Source organism: Mauremys mutica, unplaced genomic scaffold (assembly GCF_020497125.1).
Source record: "Mauremys mutica isolate MM-2020 ecotype Southern unplaced genomic scaffold, ASM2049712v1 000442F_np12_subseq_1:32325_obj, whole genome shotgun sequence".
Lineage (NCBI taxonomy): Eukaryota > Metazoa > Chordata > Testudines > Geoemydidae > Mauremys > Mauremys mutica.
Genome location: NW_025422960.1, coordinates 1 through 9,727, shown reverse-complemented (window position 1 = coordinate 9,727; position 9,727 = coordinate 1). Strand labels below are relative to the sequence as shown.

Here is a 9,727-nt window from a genome sequence, read left to right as displayed (position 1 = left end):
GATAAAACAATACAGAAATGAGGGTACCACAACTGTTGATAAGTGATTTCTTGCCAGACAGGATGCTATCAAACTAAATTTTCTTTAAGCATCTTAAGATCTATTTCGTTATTGGGTGGTTCTACCCCTTCCACCATTCTGTGGTTGTTTTGTCTAGTTAGATTGTAAATCGTTTAGGGCATGGGCCATCTACTATTCTGGGTTTGTACTTTGCCTAGCACAATGGGGACCCACTGTTAGCTGGTCCTTAGGCACTAAGGTAATGCATATGATTTATAATAATAATAACTCTCCTGCCACTTTGAGCCAAGGAAGCTGGCCTTGGGACGTTACTGCTTAAAAATGAGCTGCGGTTAAAACCAGGGACTATTCTTTGTGACAAGTATCCCACAAATTCCACTGACCTCCCTTGTTTTCTTTGCCTGGCGTAGGGTTTCTAAATTCCAAACCTGATGTGATCTCGCAGCTGGAACGAGGGGAAGAGCCATGGGTCCCAGACTGCCAGGGCTCTGAGAAAGAAGTGCTCCCGAGAGCTGCCTGCACAGGTGAGGGATTGGTTAAACCAACTCAAAAACTCTCCATGAATACAGGAAACATTTGGGATGCCCTACAAAGACCTTGTGAGCTCTGCAAGTTCAGGATTGTTCCCTTCAGATGTGGAATCATTAGGCAGATGTCACTCATGGCTTCCCACCTACCCTAACTGACAACTGGCAGCAGGTCCCTCCCCAATCTCACTTTCCCATGAGTGTTGTGGTGAGATGCACACCCAGAACTGATCCCTTCCTCTCATCTGGGGAAGGATTTGAGGAAAATGAGCTCCTGATAGGTTTGATCTCTCCCACACGTATTTTGGTTTGTTCATCCCTTTTTCCCTTCTTGTCTCTGAGATTTCCTTTCTCTCCAGCGCAGGGAGTGACCTATGTCTGGATTCTATCTGTCTCCCATCAGGTGTTGGGATGGTGAGTGAGAATGAGGAGAATCCCCAGCAGGAAGATGCTGAGCAAGTAGAACCACATAGGACATTATCAGGAAGACCCAAAGAGAATGTTTCCGAGAGTTGTGCACTCCCAGAAAAAGCGAAAGCCTGTGAGTCTCAGCAGAGGCCAGAGGAAAACCTGAGTAGCCTCTCAGACCTTATTACACACGAGAGAATCAACTTGGAAGAGACACACTACACATGGCATGAGTGTGGGAAAAGCATCAATGGGAGTTCAGACCTTTTCACACATCAGGGAATCCACAGAGGAGAGAGACCCTACATGTGCTCTGAGTGTGGGAAAAGCTTCAGTCAGAGCTCCTACCTTATCACACATAGGAGAATCCATACGGGTGAGAAACCTTATGGATGCTCTGAGTGTGGGAAACGCTTCAGTTGGAGATATGCCCTTGTCGCGCATCAGAGAATCCACACAGGAGAGAAACCCTACATGTGCTCTGAGTGTGGGAAATGCTTCAGTCGGACGTCAGCCCTTATCACACCTCAGATAATCCACACAGGTGAGAAACCTTATGGATGCTCTGAGTGCGGGAAAAGCTTCAAACAGAGCCCTAGCCTGAGCAGACATCGTAGAATCCACACAGGAGAGAGACCCTACACATGCTCTGAGTGTGGGAAAACCTTCATTGACAGCTCAAACCTTGTCAGACATCGTAGAATCCACAGTGGAGAGAGACCCTACACATGCTCTGCATTTGGGAAAAGCTTCAATCAGAGGACGTTCCCTATTAGACATCAGACAATCCACATGGGAGAGAATGTGAGAAATGCCTTGATTAGGGCTGGCCAAAGCCTGAACGTCACAGTTTTACTGTTCCCCCATTTCAAAGCAATTGTTAGTCATCAAGTTCCCCCTTCGGGAACAAATTGTTTCATTCCCAGTTGCTTTGATGTTGCTTCAAGTTTTGCTGGAGAACACATATTTTTATTATCATTTTCCTCAGTTAAAATATATTGAACTATAACAAAGAGCAGAAACAGGGCAGGGATAGGGGAAAATGTCATTTCATCCACTGTAACAACAAAAGTAGTTAGGGTAAATCAGAGAGATTCCCTTATTCCCTGTATTGTCAGAGTGGGGAATGAACAACAATCTACAGCAATGCCATTAACACAAAACACACTCTCAGCCTGCTCCAGCCAGAAGGGAAATGGGCAGGAATTCTCACTGTTCAGCCCAGGACACACTTACACTGATGCGCAGCCGTGAGTGTGCTGGGGAAGCTGGTCTGAGCAAACAATTTGAAGTGACAATTCAGTGAGAACTGAATCATCATGCAGTGGAACAGCTGTACATCAAGTAGTTGTGGCCGAGTGGTTAAGGCGATGGACTAGAAATCCCTTGGGGTCACCTCGTGCAGGTTTAAATCCTGCCAACTACGCAAGCACTGTGCTATTGTTGTCATTATTGTAGTCTTAGTGCCTGAGCATCCACAGTGCAAATTGGAGCCAGATCTAGCTTCACTCTGTCTACACTTAAAATGCTGCTGTGGCACTGCTATAGCACTTTGGAGTAGACAGTGACTGGAGGGGTTTTCCCATCCCTGTAATAGCTGCATTAACAGAACAATTCTCCCTTTTCTTGAGCACTATCTAACCAGGGCATAGGTCACCTTAACTCTATGGGTTTGGGGGGAGGGGGGATTCACACCCTGAGAGACGTCGCTCTGTCAGTTCAGTGCCCAGCGTACACCAGCCCTTAGATCCCTCTTGGTATTTCAATGCAGGCACTGATCTGTGAGAGGAAAACATCAGCTCACAAACACACAGACTGAATTCCCCACATTTCATCTCGCTGCACTTTCCAGAAAGTCATGAAATTCAATTCATTCTTGCTAGGACAGAGAAAAAATAAGTGACACTAAGTTTTTGGCTTGGTTAAATAAAATTAAGTGTTTAATTAATATAGTAAAAACCTGTCCTGATGCCTCTAACTAACACCATTGCGTGAAATAGGAACAGAGACAAAGCTTGTCAGTGACGACTAATTTCACAAATGATCTTCCCAATATTAATTTCTACGCTGCCCCCATTGGAGGTCTGGGCATCTCCAGTGTCACTGCTCTGCGTTCACCTTCCCCTTAAAATTGTTCTCGGACATTCACCTTCCTCTGCAGCGTGGGGCACGGGTCACTTGCTGGTGGATTCCCTGCACAGTGAAGACTTTAAGCCACGATTTGAGGACTTCAATAACTCAGACGTAGGTTAGGGGTTTGTTACAGGAGTGGGTGGGTGAGATTCTGTTGCCTGCATTGTGCAGGAGGTCAGACTAGATGATCATAATGGTCCCTTCTGACCTTAAGTCAATGAATCTATTCCCAAATTTGGAAAATTGTGCAGTTCAGAATGTGAATAGTGACCCCGTCTCCTTCCTGCACCTGCTCTACCTTGCTCCACAGCAGCTTCTCCCCCTGCAGAGTCACTCCAGCACGGCAGTGCAGCCGCCCAGGGTTCAGCAGGGGCCCCGGCAAGGACAGTGGGTGCAGCTAACAGCCCGGTGTGCCTGGCAGTGAGTCAGCTGTAAAAAAGCAACCCCCCCTCCACAGAAGTACAGAGACCTGATTTCCCCAACTTTAAACATCATGACCCCCTGTAGAATGCCACACGTGTCAGTTGTATTTTCACAGGGAGATGCAAAAATCAAGTGACATCAATTTTTAAGTTGAGTAAATAAAGTTGAGGAGATAGTTGTTAACCTCACAAAAATATATTAAAGATCCCTCAACATAACACCTGAAGGTGAAATATGAACAGAGACAAACCTTGTCAGCAAAGGCTCATTTCCCAAACGGTCCTCAAAATGTTACTAATTCCCACCCCTCCTCCACAGGAGCTCTGTGCACTGTAACTGTTCTGCAGGCAGCTTCCCATTCAATGCTGTTGTGGGACATTCCCAGACTTGGAAATGTACGAACGACAGAATTTGAAGAGCAAACCTGGCTCCCCGCACCAGGTGGGATTTGAGTGTTTTGTCCCTGTCACTTAGAGTTTGTCAATAGTACAGACACCAGGGGGCAGGACTCCAGGCTCTGCTTTGAGGGATCCTGGCACAGGGGCTGGGGTGGGAAAGGATTGTAGATTCTGACCTGTGCTCTAGAGAAGGTAATAATTGAAGGGAGTGTGTTTGTCTCCTCTCCTCCTCAGTGTCCCAGGGCTGGAATTCTACATTCCACAGGGCCAAATGAGGGAGTGATGCCACTTGGTTAATGGAAACCAGTGCTCCAGGTGAGGCTTGAACTCACAACCTAAGCATAGCTCCTCAGCACTGCTCTATAAGTACTGTGCACTAACTAATTGCACCATTGGAGAACATGATTTTCTGAGCCCCCCAGGTTGATAAAGGCAAGGAGTGACCCCAAAACTGAGCTGAGAGCGGATAGCAACAAGTGTTGGTACTTGGTGGGATGGATTCTTCTTAAGGGTTCCAGGCACCATTTCACCCTTTTGTTCTTCCCTGTGTAATAACAGAGCTGGTTAAGACTCAATGGAGAGTCTTGCTGCAGACCAACAGATCTGAAATCACTGAGAACCAGCTCTAAGCATTAGTCCTGCTTTGGGAGAGTGTCTCTCATGCAAGAAACTGCCCAGTCTGCGCTAGCAGTGAGGCTCCCGTCACTAACAGCTGAAATCAGGGAGAGCTGTGTGAAGTGCAGGGCCCCAGGGGTGCCCTGAACAGGGGGGAACAACACCCCAGGACTTTTAAAAATGGGAGGGCTCTGCCTTGCCACTTTGTAATGACCGTAAGGGCAAGTGAGGGTGGAGAGCAGTGAGCAGGAGGAAGGGGCAGCATAGGAGTCTATCCAGCTCTGAATCTTGTTTTCTCACAGTAGTCAATACCAGGTCTCCCAAAAGCCACTCCTTAAGGCAGCACTGGGAGTTGAAACCCAGGATCTTCTGTTTACAAAACAGGCACTTTAACCAGCTAAGCCATGGTACCTGCTGTTATTTAAAGCATTGTGTCTGCCCACACCTGACTCTCTGCCAATCCCCACTGGGACCTGACAAGTGTTGCTCCTGTTTGGATTGTGTAAAGCAGAGGAGCAGCTGAAGTTTTGCTCCCAAGGTGTGTGTGTGTGATTCTTTGGACAGGTCTACACTACAAAATTTGGTTGGTGTAATTACATTACTTAGGCTGGCAATGCAGTTATATCAACCTAATCCCAGTGTAGAATCATAGAATATCAGAGTTGGAAAGGACCTCAAGAAATCATCTAGTCCAACCCCCTGCTCAAACCAGGACCACTCCCCAGACAGATTTTTGCCCCAATCCCTAAATGGCCTACTCAAGGATTGAACTCATAACCTGAGGTTTAGCAAGCCAACGCTCAAACCATTGAGCTATTCCTCCCCCCAGATAGTGACTCAACTGTCAGAACTTTTCTGGAGCTATGAAATGGGAGAGGCCCAGCCTCTGTAGCAGGAATGCAGGGCAGGCGAGTTCACGGCAGGCATGGTGGGATACTGGTGGAGGCCAGTCATGGTGATATAATGACCAGCAGCATTTACACTGACAATTTGTCTTTTTAAGTTTGCTGCAAAAAGCTCTAGACCTCTCGTCAAGGTGTTTTTATTTTTGTCACCAAAACAGGGCAGTTTTGTCGCCAGACGTGGTATTGCAGTGTGTGTACCAGCCACAAGCTGCCAACCGAGGGAGCATTTGTGTGTTTTTCACACACCCTGAGCAATATAATGATGCTGAAATAACTTTGTAGTGCAGACATGGCCAAAGATTCACACACACACACACACACACACACACAGCTTGCAAGGAAAAGCTCACCTGCTTCTCTGCTTTGCAGAATCCAAAACACATGCAAAGCGTGTCAGGCCCTGGTGGAGCTGTCAGGGAGTCAGCTGTGGGCATCACTGTGTCTTAGCTGTAGGTAGGCACCATGGCTTAGCTGGCTAAAGCACCTACCTTCTAAACAGGAGATCCTGAGTTCAACTCCTAGTGGTGCCTTGTTGAGTAACTCTTTGGGTACCTGATATTAGCTGCTGTCAGAGGACAAAATACAGCATTAGGTGGGCCTTTGGTCCAGCCCAGGGTGGCTGTTTTTTATGGTTTAAATTACACTCACAGGCACTGATAACAGAGTTACTGAAAGTTTGGGAGTTAAGAGCTGATAGGTCAGTGTTCCTGCCTATCACAGATGACCCCCCTCCCTCTGGGACAGGGGCAGGTCTGGGATATTACACCAAATGCTCATTGTGGCTGCCAGAATCTGTGGGCAGCTCATTTAGTTTCCACCCAGGATTTGAGTCCTGCTTCGTTGCACCATGTGTGAGAATGAAAATCCTAAACCGCCTTTTGAAATAACGAAAGCAGCAGGACATGTTATTGTCCCTGTCCCAAAGCAGACAGACCAATGGAGAAATGCCATTGACTCCAGGCAATACTCCACTGCCATTTTACCTTTTTCACTTTGCTAAACTCCCTCCCAACTTTGAGGGCTCCCAGAACCTGATATTGAGCTTGAGCTGAGATGTCTACAGTGCAAATTTACCACCCCATGGCCCTAGCCTGGGAGCCTGCACTGGCACGGGACAGCCCTGGGTGTTTCATTGCAGTGTGGACATAGCCTAGGCATTATGTCTACACTGCCATTAACACACCCAAGTCACTATTCTCAAACCCTGGGTCAGTTGATTCAGGCTTGTGGGGCTTGTGCTGCAGGGTTATAAAATTACAGTGTAGGACACTTGGGCTTCAGCCCAGCCTCCAAGACCACACGAGGGGTGAGGGTCTCCGAGCCTGGGCTCCCAGTCTGAGCCCCAGGAGCCCAAATCAGATCATCCAGGCCAGCCGGGCCACAGGGATTTTATCACAGTATAGATGCCCTCTCAGGGTATGTCTACACTGCCAATGTAAGCCCAGGGTTAGCAGAAGTCATGTCAGCAGCCCCAACACATAAACATAAACCACGAGGGAAAGACCCACCCCCAAATAAGCTAGGCAGTGTCCTTCTCCCTACGGTTCATAAGTCCAGCAACCAAAAGTCCTTTAACATGAGCCATCCCCTCTCCCACCCCACTCACAGCTGTTGTCCTTAGTCAGTGCAAGCCCAGAGGTGCCTCTGTAGAGTTCACCTGCCTGCCTGGGTGGAAAAGGGGGAAAATAAGAAGGCACCGTACTCACTGTGTTGTCTAGGGACTCACTCATCCCTCCACAGCCACCCTGTCCTAACATTGATCTAACCCCTAAATTTTAGTATTGGGACCCAGTCCCCAGGCCTCACTCCCAACCAGAGCCTGCTCCTCTTCACCCTTCTCCTCTGTCCCAACCCACAGCCCCCTCCTATTCCCAGTGCCCCTCAATCCCAACCCACAGGCCCTTCTATTCCCAGTGCCCCTCAATCCCAACCCACAGGCCCCTTCTATTCCCAGTGTCCCTCAATCCCAATCCACAGGCCCCCGCTCCTCACGCTTGCTCCTCAATACCAACCCACAGCTCCCGCCTTCCCTCCAGCAGCAGGTGCTTCAGAGCCCCTCAGGAAGATTTTCTTGCAAGGTTTCGTGTATGAGTCTGCATGTGGATTTACAGTATGTTGGAAATAGGTTGGGTTGCTTGCCGAAATGATCACTTGTGGCTGGTGTTGCATTCCCAGTCTCCTTGTTATTGGGGCAGGAGAAACAAAGGGTTGTTATCCTTGATGTGTGAACCAAGGACTCAACCCTGGGTGGAAACTAACTGAGCTGCCCACAGATTCTGGCAGCCACAATGAGCATTTGGTGCGAGAGCCCAAACCTGCCACTGTCCCAGAGGGAGGGGGTCATCCACGAGGGGCTTGGCCCACTGACCTATCAGCTCTTAAATCCCAAACTTTCAGTAATTCTATTATCAGTGCCTGTGAGTGTAATTTAAGCCATAAGAAAAACCACACTGGCCTAGACCAAAGGTCCATTTAGCTCTGTATTTTGTCTTCTGACAGTAGCCAATACCAGGTGCTCTCAAAACATCTCAACAAGGCACCACTGGGAGTTGAACCCAGGATCTCTTGTTTACAAAACAGGTACTTTAAACAGCTAAACCATAGAGCCTGCCTGTGACTAAGGTACAGTGTCTGCTCACACCTGACTCCCTGGGCCCCACCTGGCCCCACAAAGCAGAGGAGCAGGTTGAGGTTTTCCTTGCAAGCTGTGTGTGTGTGAATCTTTGGCCAGATCTGCACTACAAAGTTATTTCAGCAGAATTATATTGCTATGGTGTGTGAAAAACACACAACGCTCCCTCGGTCAGCAGCTTTTGGCTGGTGTACACACTGCAATGCCACGTCTGGCGACAAAACTTCCCTGTTTTGGTGGCAAAATAAAACCACTTCAATGAGAACAGTAGAGCTTTTTGCAGCAAACTTAAAGTGACAGAGTGTCAGTGTAGACACTGCTGTTCATTATATCACCATAACTGGCCTCTGCCAGTATCCCACAATACCCTCTGTGAACTCGCCTGCCCTGCAGTCCTGCTTACAGAGCCATGGGCCTCTCCCCTTTCATAGCTCCAGGAAGTTCTGACAGCTGAGCCTGCTGCTCTGCTCCAGCAGCCAGGCGCAAATCACTGCTGTGGATGCTGCTCTCTTCCACCCTGCGAACACAGATCAGGGTGGTGGGAACTTCCTTGAATGGTGGGAGCACCGGCATCTGAAACTGTTGACACCCCCAGGACACCCCTTCCCTCGAGGAGGACTTTTACCGTCTAAACAAGGGGGACGGCTGGTTTCTAGTATAAATCACTAAAAGGGAAGGAGGATACTCGAAAGAAAGAGGTGCCTTCCTGGCGCTCAGGTAGCCGTGAAACCCCAATACTCCCTCAGTCCTCAAAGAGAGTCCTGGAGAAGGAGACGTGCTGAAGCTAAAGGCCACAGGGGTCTCTGAGGTTTCCCTGGCCCCTCCGCCCCTCTATGCATGGCTGATGTCAGCATCTCTCTTGTGAGGTCACCACATCAAACCACCTTTGTCCAATAGTCTGAGGTCCTGCAAAAAGGCTCTTTGTGATGTCACTGCCTGTCACGGAAACAGATCGAGCCCACTCTTGGCCCTGTGCGGTCCGTGGGGGGTGCCCCTTTCAGTGCGACAGCCCTTCTCGGGGGTCCACTCTCTCTCGGGGTCAGGCCCCTTGTGGAAGCCAGTAAATAATTAACAAGGATTTGAAGAGATCTTAATGAATGTTAGTTAGCAAGAGTCAGGCCATACTGTAACCTTAATGACGTAAGACTTGTAGGAGCAAAGATAGTGCGAGGCGACAGGACAGGAACTGTGTACAAAGTTATTACGACCTTGCAATCACTAACCAAAATGCAGGCTTGCTTTTCTTAGGATTGAGACAAATAAGATAAGCCTTTTTGCTATGTATAAACAAAATAGTTGTTGCTTTTTACTGTCTGTATTATTGTTAGAAATTGTCTGTAAAAGGTATAAAGGCCTTTTTTACCTTTAAAAAAAGGTAAAACTAACTGGTGATTGTTTACCAGTTGAGAGACCTGTCCAGGACTGGGGTGACCCTGTGTCCTATGGCACTCTCTCCCTCCATGGTAATTACTGGAGAAATAATAACGTATTTAATTTTGCTGCACCCAAACAAAAAGCGAGAACTAAGTTTTTCTTCGACACCCTCCACCTCCTGGAGCTGCCCCTCTCTGAGCCTTAGCACGTCTGTCTCTCGCCGTGGGCCCCCTCAGAGAGTCCACGTGCTCTGGACCCCCTGGACCTCCTCCCCCAAAGGGGTTGATGCCC

General features: G+C 48.3%; 1 non-coding gene across 1 annotated transcript; it reads left to right on the top strand.

Moving 5' to 3' along the window:
• The first annotated feature begins 2,300 nt into the window (after positions 1–2,300).
• TRNAS-AGA lies at positions 2,301–2,382 on the top strand. The gene has a single exon. It is a non-coding gene; the product is annotated as a tRNA-Ser (tRNA).
• The last annotated feature ends 7,345 nt before the right edge of the window (positions 2,383–9,727 follow it).